The following is a 16,367-nucleotide window of genomic DNA, read 5'->3' as shown; positions in this document are numbered from 1 at the left end:
AACTTTAGAGTGCTAATAACTATGAAAATCAGACCATAATATCTCAGTTCGGAGGAATATTTATGTATTCACAATAATTTAAGCAGTCATCATCAATCTACTATAAACTTTGAAATACATGGTGGGGTCAGGGTTGTGGGAAAGTGGTGTGTGTGTGCAGAGAGATAAGTTTAAAAATCAAGAAGTAGCAATGCAAAAATATTATTCAAAGAAAGACAGTTAATGCCCAAATCATCAGCAAAGATCTGGGGACGGGTGGAGGAGTTGTGGCTATTGTATTTCATAACAATTCTCAAAGTGTTTGACTCTTTTTTAAACAATATTTTTATTGGTGCATTAGTATACATGATAGTGGGGTTCATTTTGACATAATCATACATGCATGGAATATAGTTATCTCCATTTCAGTCCCCAGAATTTCCTGTTTTCCTCCCTTCTTTCCTTCTTCTGTTTCCTTTCCTCTACTCTACTGTTCTTCCTTCTATTTATTTAGCCTTTTTAAAAAATCAGTGTTTATGTTCACCGGGGTGTATTCACAATGTGCATAACATAATGTGGTCAATTTCAATTGGCAGTTTCTTCCTTTTCCCATCCCTCTCCCTCCCACTTCTATCCCCTTTCTCTATCTCAATGATTTCTTTTCTATTTTTATGGGATTCCCTCAGCCTTTCCCCCGGCCCCTTATTTGGCTCTGTTTTCCTTTTGCATATGAAAGGAAACATTTGACCTGTTAGATTCCTTAAACTGTGTGCATTTCTAACATTGCTCAAACTGCAAACTGCTAAAAGTTTTAAAATTCTCTTGACTCTGGGCAAGTCATTTAGTCTGTAAACTTAACTTGTGTGAGTGTGTGCATGTGTGTATCATGTCGAGCACACACAGACATGAGTTAAAGAATAAAGAGTTATAGATGTATAGAGTTAAATGCTAACATTACACACACACACACACACACACACACACACACACACACACACATATATATATATATATATATAATTGGTATCACTGTGAGCCTAATGTTTATTGCCATGGTATTCTAGACCTTTCTGTTAATGGATGTTTAAAGCTCACTATGCACAGAGTTACTGTTTGAGTCAAAGTAGCAAAACTGAGTCTCTAGTACACACCATATAACTCTCTGCACATAGATGTTGGGTTTTTGTTGCTAAGGCTAAAGTTCTAAGATTTGAACTAATATGGAAGTCTCCTATGCCCAGAAGAGTCAGAGGCCAAATATTTGTGTAGATGTTCCTCTAGAACTTGTCCCTCCAGCACACAGTTTGTTGTCCAAGCACTGGACACAGCACATCTGTGTTCTGAAAAGTACTGGGGTTGAGAATCAGACTCACAAGTGTTCAAAACCCTGCTGGGTCCTAGATGTGATCTTGGCTTATTCTAGGCTCCGCTGAACCTTATATTTCTTATCTGAGCATTTAATGAAATTATGTGAGTGTACCAGCTTGGATAATGTTCCCCAAAATTCACATCTGCTTAGAATGTGGCCTTCTTTAGGAATACAGCAGAAAGCAGATGTAACAAGGCAGGATGAAGTCATACTGGATCCTAATCCAATGGGCCCTAAATCCCATAACCAATGGCCTTATGTGTAGAGGGAGACACAGAGACACAAAGCCACAGGAAAGAGAGTCATGAAAGAAGAGGCAGAGGATGGAGTAATGTGTCCACAAGCCAAGGGATGGCAGGGGTTGCTGATGGCCACCAGAAGCTGGAGAGAGGCAGAATCTGCAGAAGGAACCAACTCTGCCAACTCCTTGATTTTGGACTTCTTGCCTCCAGAAGTGTGAGAAAATAAATTTCTGTTGTTCTGAGCTATCCAGGCCTGGGTAATTTGTTATGGCAACCCTAAACTAGCACAGCATGTAACAAGCCTGAGTGGGGTCAGGCCAGTGTAGATATGGGGCTGCTATTTGCTCCCCTCTTATTTCTAGGCATGGTAGCCCTGATATTGCTCAAATGAGCAGAAGCTACAGCCAGGTGTTCTTGATGGCTTTGTTAGTTAGCATCTTGTCACTATAACAAATACCAGAGTTGATCAACTTAAAATAAGAAAAGGTTTATTATTTTGGCTCAGAAGTTGGGAGATTCCAGTTCAGGAACAGGTGGACACGTTGCTTTCAGGCCTCTGGTCAGGGAGTAGCAGCAGACCATGGTGGGAAAGCATGGTGAAGGGAAAGAGAGAAAGAGGAAGGGGCTAAATTACAATCGTCTTCTTCAAGGTCATGCCCCCAATAATCTGAAGATGTCCCACTAGATCCCACCTATTGAAGTTTTCACCACCTCTCAATAGTGACACACTATGGACTTTGGGGGACATTTAAGGTCCAAACTATAGCAATGGCTGACAGCAGGATGGAGAATCCTGTCCCTGTACTGTGGCTGAGGACAAGAAGGAGTTTTCTGGTCTTGGTGATGAGGCACATGCTTGGCTGCTGCAGAAAGATTAGGATCTTTCTCGGACGGAAGCAGTGATGCCGAGTATTCAACACAGCTTTACTGAACGAACACTGACAACCAGGTCAGTCACTTTAACTTGGCAACAGCTGGCTATCAGCACGTCTCCCGATGGGCAGGAAAACTCGACCTACCTGATACTGAGGCCTGGAGTGGGAGAGATGGATGCTCTTTTAGAAATGTGGTTTTTCTGAAGATGTGTTGAGGATCATCATTCTGGATTTTGATGAGCAATGGCTTGACAGGTTTAATTGCCTAATCATGATGTAGGGGCAATAGAATTGGAACAGGAAGGCCTGACACTTAGACAGAGCCAACCCCACAGACCTGTCAAGGCTGGGCTGTACTGCCCTTCCTTCCTCCCACCATCTGAGCAACTGGAGAGGTAGAGGCAGGTGGACTGCAAAGTCTGGGCTAACCTGGGCCATTTAATGAGACCTTGTCTTGAAATAAAAATAAAAAGGGCTGGGATGTAGCTCAGGGGCAGAGTGCTTGTCTAGCATGTGTCAGGACCTGGGTTTAATTTCTAATACCTAAAAAAAAATTAGGTCCTCCATCATCACCTCTCATGTGTATCTTTTTGTGTCTTTAAGTAACCACATTATTAAATCTTCAGGGAGTGTAAGCAACATGGATTTTAAAATTTGACAAAGAACAGACTGGTTTCAAGAATAACCCATGTTACCTCCTGTCTGTGTGATTCTGAGCAAGTTGCTTTTTCTCTCTGGTTCTTCATTTCATCATCTGTAGAGTGGGGGATATTAATCACTTCTTAGATACTACAAAGGGTTTTGATAAGGACAAATATATAAAAACTGCTTTGTAAAATACTAAAGGAAAGGAAAGAAATTAAGATTTAAAGAGCACTTCCCAAGTATCAGGCACACAGTAGCTGCAGTGATAATTGCCCTCAGCATATACTTTCCTCTTCACATTGACATGGTGTTTTCAATTTTATGACTTCTTCTATGGAATTGGAAGCTGAAGGTAGAAGACAGAACAATTGCCTAAATCACTCAAGAGTAGAAGTATATAAATATGTTTCAATGGCACAGTCACTGGTCAGGTGCTGAAGATACCTCAACAAACACGGAATTACATTCCACTGGTGAGAAACGAATCAAAAAGACATTAATGAGTAAATCTGATAATTATAGTAAAATAACTGTGAAAAGTAAATAACATGGATGATATGACAGAGAGTACCTGTAAGGTGGGTCATTTCAAATTGAGGGATCGTAAAAGGCCTCTTTAGAAGCATTGCATTTGCATTGAGATCTAAGTAAGAGGAAACTAATCATGTGAGATTACAGGGAAAAGCATCCAGGAGATGGGAAAAGCAAGTACAAAATCTCCAGGGGGGTCATGAGGTTTGTGTATATCAGAGCAGAAAAAACTAGGGAGGTATTTGGAGAAGTGATTGGATCACGAGGGCTTTGGCCTTATCTATGGATTAAGCTATCGAGGGATTCATAGCTGAACGGATTATTGGGGGGTGGTGGAAACTGTAGGAAGCAGAACCTAATTGAAGGGAGTGAGTCCTTGGGGGTGCACCTTTGGGGACTATGTCTTATCCACTAGCCCCTTCCTCTCTTTCTGTTTCCACACAGCCATGATGTGATGAGTCACACCTTTCCGCCATGATGCTCTGTCTCAAAACAGACCTAAAAGCAATGGAGTCAGCTGACTCTGGACTGAAACCTTTGAAACTGCCAGCCAAAATGAATCTTCCCCTTTTAAAGTTGATTATCTCAGGTATTTTGTCACAGTGATTAAATGCTAACACACAGAAGATAAGGGCACAGAGGTAGACAGGTCGTTTGTGAGCCTTCATGGTGAAGGCAAGGGGGCAAAGTGAATTTGAGATGCTTTGGGAAGTCTGTGCACAAGTTTAGGCAGAGGAATGACTCCATCTTCCACTCTTGATGTGGATAGTATTATGTAATTCTGTATTTGTCAGACATCTTCTGACAAATACAAATGGCTTTGTATCCATTAAAGGAAACCAGTGAGCTGGTGGGAAGAATGTGAAGTTGGGTTCTCTTAGATCACACCATTTGGGGACCATTTGTTACACCCCAGGTTCCAGCACTATCTTGTTTCCCGTCACCAACTTTAAGCAAGGGTGTGGCTTTAAAGGTAGGGATGTCTGTAAGGGAAAAAGGTAAGAACAAAATCCCCTTTCCCTGGTTAATTGGACAGATCATCAAATCAGGCAGCAGTTGATCACTGAGGAAGACTTTCCTGAAAAATCTCTGGGAGCAAGAATCAACCGCATGTGGTTCATTCCACAGCCAAACAGTTCTGCTGCTGTAAACCAGAGCCCTCTACCCTCTACCTGTCAGGGTGGGCTTTCCCTGCTGGTAACAGACACATGGAATCCAGGCTCTCCCCATAAAAGACTTTCATTGATTTTCTCCTGAGAACAAATACATAAAAATATAAATAAAAATAATTTAAAAATGTAAAAAGCACCATGTTTGCAAAATAAATATTTCTGTAAAGTATTTCTATGTAATAATTGATGGCAATGTGTAATAGATTTGATTATTAATTTATCAAGCATTATATTAAAAATAAACAGAAAACTTGAAAAGTCATACTTTGCTAAAACTGTTAAAGTTAACTATATGCCTACTTCTGTTTCCATTTATTTATCTTCCCTAAGAGGTAACTACTATCTTAAATTTTATAGAAGTTCAATATTGCTCCTTCTCCTTTTAAAGAGCTTCCTTACATATTTTTTGTTTTGAAAAATTTTAAACTTATAAAAAGCTGCAGAATAGTACAATAAATACCCACCTGCCCTTCTCTTAATTTGCCAGTTGTTAACATTTTGTTCCACTCATTTGTTATCTGTCAGTTTATCTATCCTTCCTTCTACCATTTATCTATCACCTCTATCCTATCACATCTATTCTCCTCCATCACATCAATTTTATCTATCATTTATCTATCACATCTATCCTATCTGTCCCATCTATCCTATCTATCTATCTATCTATCTATCTATCTATCTATCTATCTATCCATTCATCCTATGCATCAATGTATCTAAATCCATTTTGTGATACTATAAAATAATACCACAGACTGTCTAGTTTATAAGTAAAATGTTCATTAGGTTTATAATTCTAGAGGTTGGGAAGTCCATATGGTTAGGGCCTTCTTGCCACATCATCCCATGGTAGAAGGCAGGACAAGAGACCAGGATTGAGAGACAGAATGACTGAGAGGGGGCTGAACTAACTTTTATAACAAACTCACTTTTGTGATAACAAATGTGCTCCCACAATAATGATACTAATCCATTCATGAAGGAGAGCCCTTATGGCAATGCCACCTGCTAAAATCCCCACTTTTCAAAACTGTTGAATTATGAATTAAGTTTCTAACACCCACAATTTGGGGGACACATAGCACTATTTATCTGTCATCTACCAAAATACATTATATCATATTATACCATGTCATATCATCATCAATCTGTTTTTGTTGAACCCATTTAAGATGTAGTTGCACAAGTATACCCTTTCATTTGTAAGTTTTCTGTGCATCTCTTAAGACCAAGGACATTGCCTACATCAAAATCAGAAAATTCAGCCTCATGTGACATTATCATATAATATACAGTCTGTATTCAAGTCCCCCTGTTGTCCCAGTACAGTTCTTTGTAACTGTTTCTCTGTTTGCTTGTTCCAGGATTCAACTCAGGGTCACAGATTCTATCTCTTGTTCTATCTCTTTAGCCTCCACTTCTCTAGAACAGTTCCTTAGCCCTGTTTCCCCATGCATTGACAATTTTGAAAAGTCCAGGCCCATTGTTTTCAGAATGTCCCTCAATTTGGATTTGTCTGATCGTTTCCAAATGAATAGGTTCAGATTAAACAAAACAAAACAAAACAAAACAAAACAAAAAAAACCCTCAACTTTTAAAACCCCTTTAAAGGCTTCACACTAAATGAAATCTGCTCTCAATTTGCTTTGACACCAGAGACTTTATTGCACAGGGGAATTGAGCTGGTGTGGCAAAGTCCACCTCTGGAATAGATTTGAGTGAAGTTGAGTAAGGCTGGTAGCTGAATTGTCTTCTTGACACTTCAATTGAGCTTCCAGGGGATTCAGAGATCTCTGTTATAGCCTGAGTTAACTCTTTGTTTCCATTCATCTCTGCAGTGTGCCTTCCAGAACTACAGCTCTGCTCCAGACTTACCAAGGTCATCATCCAGGAAAAAATCACCAGAAAGAGGCCTGGGAGCCAGAGAGTTGAGCCCCATGACTGGCAGATGCTCACCACATCGGCTGCTGGGACAGAGGCCAGCAAAGTGAAAAGGCATGTGGAATCCCAATAGGCAAAAAGCAATTTCCTGCACTGAGGCTTGGCTAAGAGACTGCAGTTTTACACCTCCCTGCATATTCAAAGGCTGTGGGGGGTGGTGGTTAAAGGCAAGACTTGAGCCTAATGCTTCATTTTCAGAGGCCCAGCAGCCAGAGGCCCTCATACCCTGCCCAGGCTAGAAGTACTGCTTCTCCTCCCTAAGTGTCCAGGACCCTGCTGTGCTCCTGGAGGCGTAGGGACAAGGCCCCCAACTCACTGTCTCCCATGAGTCTCAGGGTCTCACGCTAGGTGGCACAATTTAGCTGTAGGTCTTCTCAAGCAGAATTCTCCACACATTTTTCCCCACTAAAGGGCTTGCCTAAATCCCTGTTTCCATATATCTCAGAGAGAGGGTGGGGAGATGGGAAAAAGGAGAGAGACCTGCAGGATCCTTTGTTGTGTCTTTGGCATCAGAGGTATGAGCTTCCCACTCTATCCTCCACTTCCTGGAGACCATGCTTGAGACATTGGCTTCTCCATGATGAGTCCACTTAGAAAAACTTTCTGCTAATGTGGGTTGACCAGAAGGACATGAACTCCAGAGCTGGGTCCCCTCACAGTTGTGCCATCTCATGGCTTAACCCCTTCTAGTTTGGTCTTCTTAGCAGAAAAATGGAGATAAAATTCACAAAGCTGCCAAGAGGATGGCTTTAGACAATCAGAAGTATACTATGAATGACAGAGATCAATAGTCTGGAATCCACCTAGAGTCTTCAAGAAATCTACAGGTACAATTCAAAAGATTGGCAGACTTGGATAAGAAATAGAGTTACATCTTTATTTTCATAAAAATACCCAGCAACTCACTTCAGGGTAATGTTTGGAGCCAATCTTGAACCATACGTGCTTCCAAAAATGGCACTTACTTTTCAATATTTCATTAATATTGTGGGTCCAACATTTCATGGGAACTTACTATGTTGGTTGAACTCTGAGCATGTACCATGTACCATCTGCCTTGTACTTCAGCCGCCCCCTGTCCTCATTCACAGTTTGCTTTCCAAGATTTCAGTTGATCTCAGTCCAAAAATGTTACATGGAAAATTTCAAAAATAAGCAATTCATAAGTTTTAAATTGCATGCCATTCCAATTAGCATGATTAAATCTCATGCACTCCTTCTCCAACTCACCTGGAACATGACTTGTCCCATTGTTTAGTGCATTCACCCTGTACCCATCCGTTAGTCATTTAGCCATCTCAGTTATCAGATCTACTGTTGTGGTATCATAGTGTTTCTGTTCCAGTAATCCCTATTTCACTTAAAGGGCAAGAGTAGTGATGCACAAGAGGCACCAAGGCATAAAAATGTGATGCTATATGGCAAAGCTGCAGGACATATAGAGGAAAAAGACCATATACAGGATTCCATACTATCTGCAGTTTCAGGCATTCACTATAACCTTGGATTGCATCCTCCACAGATAGGGCAGGACTATTGTAACTATATTTATCTTATTTAATCTTACCCCTTCAAATAGTAAATGTTACACCATTCTACAAATAAGGACACTGAACTCAGAGAGGTTGCAACTTGCTCCCAGTCCTTTTCAAAGAAGGAAGAGGAATGAAGCTTCTCTGGTTCTCTTTTCTCTGGGATGGTCTGTATGATAGGTTGCCTTTAAAGATGGCACCTATAATTCCTCCCTGCTGTGTAGGCTCATGTTCCATTAACAGGTGGAGTCTGTCTCGCTCCTCCTTAAATCTGGACTGGCCTATGACTTGCTTTGACCAGTGGAATGATATGGATGACACTGTGTCAATGTCAAGCAGACCTTTTAGGAGATCTGGGAGTTTCTGCTTTTGCCTTCCTGGAACCGGGCTGTGACGTTGTAGGAAGTTCAGGCTATACCTAGAGATGGGAGCCATGAGAAAAGTTGGAGGATGAGACACCACATAGAGAAGGAGGGTGCCTTCCAGGCCTACGCAGCTAAATACCTTAGTAACTATAGCTGACATGATGTGGAGCAGAAAATCCCCCAGTCAGCCCTCAGAGTGGTGAGTCACAATACGTTGTTGTCTACATTTAATAATTTGTTTCGATTTAATAATAAATTGTTGTTTTAAATCACAGCATTTTTGGAGTAGTTAGTTGCACAGTGATAAATAACTAGAGTTGTCTATCATTTTTTTCACTAAAAATTAACTTCTTGTGGCCAAAGTTCAACTCTGAAGTTTTTCGAAATGACAAACAACTGGGTTATGTTCTTCCTGGAGCAGTGAGAGGATCCTTGTCTTCTGAGAAAAATCAACGTTCACTTATGTCTCTGCAAACTGTTCTCACCGTATTTGTTGGTGTTAGTGGTGGTGGCTTGAACTCAGAGCAGGAAATTTCCATTCAAGTCCTCTGATTTTGGTGGGTTGGAACACAGTTTACTTTGTACCTTGAGAAACATGTGTATTTTCTGGGGATAGTTTAGTGAATCTTGTGAGGCTCTAATGCAGTGGTATCCTTATGCTGATATAATATGAACAGAAAAGATGGACTGGAGACATTACAGAAAGATCTAGATGTGGCTTTGGCTTGGCAAGGAGCTGTATTTTAAGCCCTGACAAAGACAGGTGATCTAACAGATGCCTCATTGATAAAAAGTCTGCTGAAATGAGGTGCTTGGGAAGGTGGATTTGGAATGATGGTTCTCTCAGAATGTAGCTTCTTCTCTATGACCATTTTTTTGGGGGGGTGATGGGAGAGGTGTCAACTCTGTCCTTATATTTGCAGCACAAATGCTGGTGCTATGTTTGAGTTCCCTAAGCCAACTTCAATAAAGGACAAGAAAATAGAGTCAAGATGCAAAATGCAAGATCATTTCTCAAGCATCCTATTTTCGACCTGATGGCTTTTTCTTGAACGTTTTCTAGCTCCCAAAAGCCTCTTGGAAACTCAGGTGGAAGAACATACCCTCAAAAATAATGCTCATTTTTGTTTCCTCCAGGAGCCAATAGGTGGTGGTAACAGGCCAGCAAAGAAGTACCTGCTAAGTTGGGTTCAGACTCCTTGTCAAGGTAATGAGAGCAGCTCTGTGATTTAAGTGAAAAAAAAAAATGTATTGTAAGTCCAAATGCCTGTGATGTAGACACTAACTGCTCGAAACAGACTGGCTTAGTGAGGATGCCATTTTTCATGGATTGCTCATTTCCTTTAGCTAAAATTTCAATCAACCAATTATCTGGGTCATATAGCTGGAGTAGTCAGGCTGCCGCTGAGCATTTATCATATTAGGTGCAATCTTCAGGGGTTACCAAGAATGTGCTAGGTGTGGTTCTTGCCCTGGTAGGGGCTGGAAGTTTCTTGAGGATATGGTTCAATCCCAGAAAGAGGCACAAATATGCAAACAGCCTGAAGAATATAGACACAAACAATGCCATACATGGTGACTGTTAGGGTATGTGGGGGTAGAAAGGAAGAAAGATGTGATTGGAAAACTGGATACAGAGGGATGGGTATGAGGCTGGGTTTCTCAGGAAAAAGATGATGAAGGCATGAAATCTGAGAGGAATTTGGAAGAAGACAGGAGACTTGGTGGGACAAGATATCATGAAGCAGGAGGAAGCATTGCAAGAGTGATGGGAGTTTGATCATTTTGATCAGGTAGCGGATGAGAAATTTGGGGCCAGTGCAGCTGGCTGACAGGGGATGGTGACCAGGAGTTGATGGTGAGAAACTTCCAGTGGGGTGTCTCCTGTGCATTTGGTAGTGGCCATGCCAGTGTGGCTGATCTTAATGTCAGTGGCACGCCAGATCCAGAGGCACTAACAGGATTTCTCTTGCCTGACATGTTCTATCCCACATTCCTGTTCCTGAATACCTTTCAGCCTCTGAAGCTTTCTAGACTAAAATCTTTATTAGCAAAGGTGGCATCACAAAAGCTATATCATTGTCCCTAGGGAGCCTCCTGTAGCTCCCTCCCCAATCCCTGCAACTCTTTTATTTGATATGATTCTGCAAATGATTGTGTGCTTTATAAATCTTTTATTGGGTGTGATTTACACAGATACACACTGTGAAGAACCTCACTGGATTGACAGGACCAGAGACGCCCCAATTTGGGAGAAGTAATGTTTTTAAAATAATATATTTCAAATGATTTTGATCACAGGCTGAGGCTGTAGCTCAGTGGGAGAGTGCTTGCTTTCCATGTGGGAGGCACTGGGTTTGATCTTCAGCACCACATAAAAAAAAATACACAAATAAAATAAAGGCATGCTGTCCATCCACAATAAAAAAAAGTTAAAACAAACAAACAAAACAAACGTTTTTGATCACAAGTCATGTACAAAATATATTTCATTTACAATGTGACCCAATATATTATGTATTATATTATAATGTGTTATCTACAATTGAAATAAAAAATTGTGAAACTTTGCCTAATATTTCATTTTAAACAATGCTGGAAGTGCTATACTAAATCAATCTGCTGATTCAAGAAATTCTCTTTTTTTTAGCTTGTATTCTTCTCTCCCAACAAGGTACCTCTAGATTATCTTCCAAAAAAGTAGAAGCTCTCACTGCTTCAGAGACCTCCATTAATTTGCTTTTGGTGATGATTTGAAAAAAGAGTTGAACAGAAGTTTATTGTTGCAGCCTCTGTAAGAAAACTCTAAGAAGACTGAGAGAACAAACAGGACTTGTGGCAAAATCAACATCAGAGAACTTAAAAGCATACATTCTATTTACTCACATAGAGTTGATGTGATTATGTGTTTGACATTTAATACCTTTGCTTGCTCTATTTGGGAGAGCTTTCTCCTCCCACCAATTTCATTTTAGAAATCTTAATTTCAAGGAGCAGGCAGCTTCATGAAAAGTAGGTATAAATGCCATGAACTCCTAATGAGCAGGGTTATTGAGATCAGCAGATAAGATAGCTTTTAGACACATTCAGCTCAGTCTTGGGACCAGGTAACAGTCACCTGTCAATACCTGAGAGGGCTCCTCCTCCAGGCTCTCTGATAATACCTTGGCTGGAAGTGGCAATAAATCCAAATAGATTCTTTCTCAGAAGAACATACAGATCTAAACTTTTTCTAAATTCTGTCAGGCCTTTCCACAGGTGGACTGGTTTTCTGGATCTCTCTTGAGCTCTGTTTTTTTTGTTGTTTGTTTCAGTGCTGAGAACTGAACCCAGGGCCTTGCCTATGCTTTGCAAGTGTTCCACTATTGAGCTACACCCTCAGACCAGCTCCCCCACCTTTTAAAATTCTGCTTGTTAATAACTCATAGTCAAAAGAGTGTCAATTAAATAAATAAGGGCAATATACAAGGGTTAACAGGTTTTAGTTAATATGTGACAATGGAACCCTTTAAAAATACTGGCCAGTTGAGTCTCCAAAGCATGTGGCCCTGAATTTGATCCCTGACACTGAAGAAAAAGTTTGGCCAAGCAGCAATGCCACTTATATTCCTAATGACTAATAGTCAATTCTTTCTTGAATTACATAGAAATAGATGAGACAACAACAAAAAAAATAGTACTTTTCAAAAATCAACAGTATTACCCAGATTATATGAAAAAAATGTTGCTTTGACATGTTTATGTCAAGCACACTATTAAACATACTGATGCATTTTATTTCTCAGTATGTGGCATTTTCTCTCCTAATAACTATCCTGTTGTGACATGTGAACATCAGACATAAAAATACCCAATATGGCTCCCCCCGTTAAAATTCGAAGAATGCCATTTTTTCCCCTTCTTTTCTCATCCTCTCCAGCTCAGTTTTATACTGACCTTAAAACTTCTGGTATTAAACCTGTCATATGGTGCTGCACATTTTATTCCATCAGCATTTTTTGTTGTTGTTGTATTGGTGTGTGTGTTAGACAAACCAAACAGCCTCTTGTCTACAATGAACGTGCAAGGGCAAGTCTTTTGGAGGAGCGTGGGTAAGCGCTGTGAAGGGACTTAAATTTCGGCTTCATGTGCGTGATTGTTAAAGGCTCCCTGTCAGTCAGCCCTGCACAGCCAAGGAAATGGGGAGGAAAAACAGTTCCCGTCCCCTAGAGACATAATAGGAGGTGGAGTAAAGGGGAAAGATATCACAAAGAAGCCATAAGTGAGACTTCTTTGACCTAACAGAGCACCAAGAATCTGGTGTTGCTTTCCACGACTCCTGAGACATGCAAAAACTCAGTACAGCCAGCCTTCTATAGCCACAGGTTCTGTATCTGTGGATTCAACCAACAGGATTGACTGAAAAAAAAAAAAATATATATATATATATATATATATTATATATTTAAATAGCATCTGTACTGAACACATGCACTCTTTTTTCTTGTCATTCACAAAACAATGCAATAATATCTACATAACACATTGTTATTAGGTATTACAAGTCATCTAGACATGATTTAAAGTATACAGGAAGATATGCATATGTTACATGCAAATACTATGCCATTTTATATAAGGGACTTGATTTTGGTATTCAAAAGGGATCCTGGAACTAATCCCCTATGGATACTGAGGACAACTGCATATGCATATCCCATAAGTGCATATGTGCTGCACGTGTGTCCATATCCCATATGTGTGCTGTGAGTCTCTTCTTGGGCTACCTGAAAGTACAGGAATAATTTGACTCTTGTGGGATGTCTTGCTTAATTCCACTTGGGTTGTTTTTCTGAGGTTCACTGTGATCGTGTTTAGACTTCTAGGGTGGTGGGAGGCATCATCCTCTCTTTCCTCTTCAGAACACCTGCTAAAGATGAGCAGTCACTTATTGTTTGCAAACTGGTCCCTTCACCCATTCTCATGCCTAGACTAGGCCCACATTGGTTGTGCCTGGATTATGACTCCCATGACTGTTTCCTACATTGGTTTTCTAATTTATCCTCTTTCTCAAATAAAACTCTGGGCATGTCAGCGTTACAAGCTCATCTGCCCTTAGTGGGTACCCATTGCCTTCAGGGTAATATTCTAAAGCCTTAGAATAACAAGAGTCCCTTTAATGTCTGACCAGTCTTGCTTACTTATTCCCTTGTGACAACATACACACCTGCTCTCTGTGAGTCCGTGCTTCATTTCCTATGTAGGTATTATCTCCTCTCTTGAGAAGGTACCTGCTCCTCATCCATGACCATTCCCCATTGTTTTGTGGCAAGCTCCTACTTATATACACTCAGCACAAATATCACTTCTGTTAATCCTTCTCTGAGCCCTGCCCACTCCAAGCGCAACATGCACACAGTACAGCTTGGGCCTCTGTGTCTCTTGTGTGAGCACTTATGTGTCACGATTGCATTGTTGCTGGTTTGTATGATCGGCCTTCTAACTGACTGAGCTCCTTGGGGAGTAGACCCTGACATGTTTCTCTTTCCTCAGTGCTTAGCCTGGGGCCCCACATATAAGAAGCCCTCCATGAATTCCTTATTAAAGAATATCAGCTGTTTTGTTCTCTATTGTACATCCGGTATTGCCTGGCATAGAGCAGGTCCTTCATAAATATTTATGGAACGAACAAATGAGTGAACTAGTTAAATTACCTTTTTGGAGCTCTATTCTCCGAAAATAAATCCCTACCTTCCATTTGTTCTTCCATATACCTCAAAGGCATTTTATGTTCATGGGTCAGAAGATAGCATCGTTAGGATGACAATATCACCTAGAGTGATTTAAGGATTCAGTGATTTTGCAGAAAAAAAATCCTAAAATTCATAGATAATTTTAAGGAACCCAGAATAGTGAAAACAATCTTGAAAAAGGTGAACAAAGTTGGAGAAGTCACATGTTATGTGTTAGAATCTGTAAACAAGTCAAGATGGTGCCTGGCATTTTGCCAGAGGGAGTGGTTTGTGAAGTAACACCAGCGAGCCATTAAGTGTGCAGATTCCTTATTGGTTGACTGCTGTATTTAGTTTATGTTAATTAAGATAAGCTGTGTGTAATGTATATATACCCCTCCTGTCCTACAATAAACGGCTCCCACTCCTGCTGTATCAATCTACACAAGTTCCTGGTCACTCCCCGGTTATTTTGCTGCAGCCGGACTGTGGCAATTATGGCTTCAAAACTTAATATAGAACTATAGTAATCAAAACAGTGTGGCACTGGCCTAACAATAGACAGACAGACCAATGGAATAGAATTAACAGACCAGAAATAAACTCTTACATTGAAAAGTATGCCAAGACCATTCAATCTGTCTTCAACAAATAGCATTCTTAAACTGTCAACATACACGAGGAGAATGAAGTTGGACCCTTACCCAACACCAAGTACAAAAATAAACTACAAAAATTTTCAAAGACCTAAAAGTAAGAGCTAAAACTGTAGAACTCTTAGAAGAAAACAGGGGGACATTTTTATGTCCTTGGGTTTGACTATGGTTTCTACAATACGGCATCAAAAGCACAAGTAATGAAAGATAAAAAAGAAAAATTGATTTTCACCCAAATTAAAAACTTCTGTGCATTGAAGGACACTATCAAGTGACATCAGGAAAAATGGCAGAGAAGAAAGTTACAAGAGTCCATCTCCCCACCTCAAAAACAATAACACTGACAGAATCTGCCTGATGTAACTGTAGTAGAATTCTGAAATTTATTCAAAGACCTGAAACTTCTAGGAGAAGAAATAGAAGGTAAAGCATAGCTATTTTTGATGGATTTCAGCTCAGGAGCTACTGATCCCCTCCTGCCTTAGCCCCATGGCAACCTTGCATTTGCTTCTGGAAATGCTTGCATGTGGCTTATAAGAGCAAGGTTCACAAGTTTCTTCTTGTAATAATGGAAGTGGCAGCTATTTTTGTAATACCACCACTGTTTTTGCCATTTTGCTCTGGCTAAAGCAGTTTCCATAAGATTTAAAGGGCCAGTGTCCATTTAAAAAATTTACTTATATAGTCTCCCCCGCCCTTTTTTTTAATTTTGAGATCTAAACATTTAAGGTCTAGAATGTTAAAAACAATTGCATAGATGCAGGAATTTAGACAGTAATCATGCATGCCCAGAAAGAATATGAGGAGACATTCAGTTTACATGTAAATCTAATTCTTGGCACAGAAACAACTGAAAATAATAAAACACAAAGAAAAATTACAAACCACGGGGAAGGAGGAGAATCTGATTTTAAAAGTTACCCCATTCTAATATTCAAATGTTAATTTTTAAGCAAATTTCTGTGATTCATAAAAGAAAAAATCAAGTAAGTCTGTTTAGAAAATATCTCCGGGACATATGAACAGTGGACGTTACTAGACAAAGACTATAAAAGAGCTTAAAGACACATAATAGAAGAAAAAAATAGAAAAATTGGTTTTAATCAAAAGGATGTTCAAAGAGATAAAGGAAAATATGGACAGAGTAGAAATGATGTAGGAACAAAATGGAGGTATCAACAAACAGGTAAAAAAAAAAAACAGAAAAAGGAACAAAAAAAGAAAATTTGGTATCAAAAAAGTACAATAATAAGTGAAAAATTCACCAAAAGGATTTGAAAGTAGATTTGAGCAGACAGAAGAAAGAATCAATTGAACTTGAATATAGAAGTATTCAAAATTCTGAGACT

The 16,367-nt window shown here is 39.8% G+C and overlaps 1 long non-coding RNA gene across 1 annotated transcript; it reads left to right on the top strand.

Moving 5' to 3' along the window:
* Positions 1–4,037: 4,037 nt before the first annotated feature.
* On the top strand, positions 4,038–11,150 carry LOC144377600 (uncharacterized). Its single transcript, XR_013438593.1, has 3 exons — positions 4,038–4,230; positions 6,652–9,858; positions 10,848–11,150. It is a non-coding gene; the product is annotated as an uncharacterized LOC144377600 (long non-coding RNA).
* The last annotated feature ends 5,217 nt before the right edge of the window (positions 11,151–16,367 follow it).

Source organism: Ictidomys tridecemlineatus, chromosome 5 (genome assembly GCF_052094955.1).
Source record: "Ictidomys tridecemlineatus isolate mIctTri1 chromosome 5, mIctTri1.hap1, whole genome shotgun sequence".
Classification (NCBI taxonomy): Eukaryota; Metazoa; Chordata; class Mammalia; order Rodentia; family Sciuridae; genus Ictidomys; species Ictidomys tridecemlineatus.
This window is presented reverse-complemented; position numbering and strand designations above follow the sequence as displayed.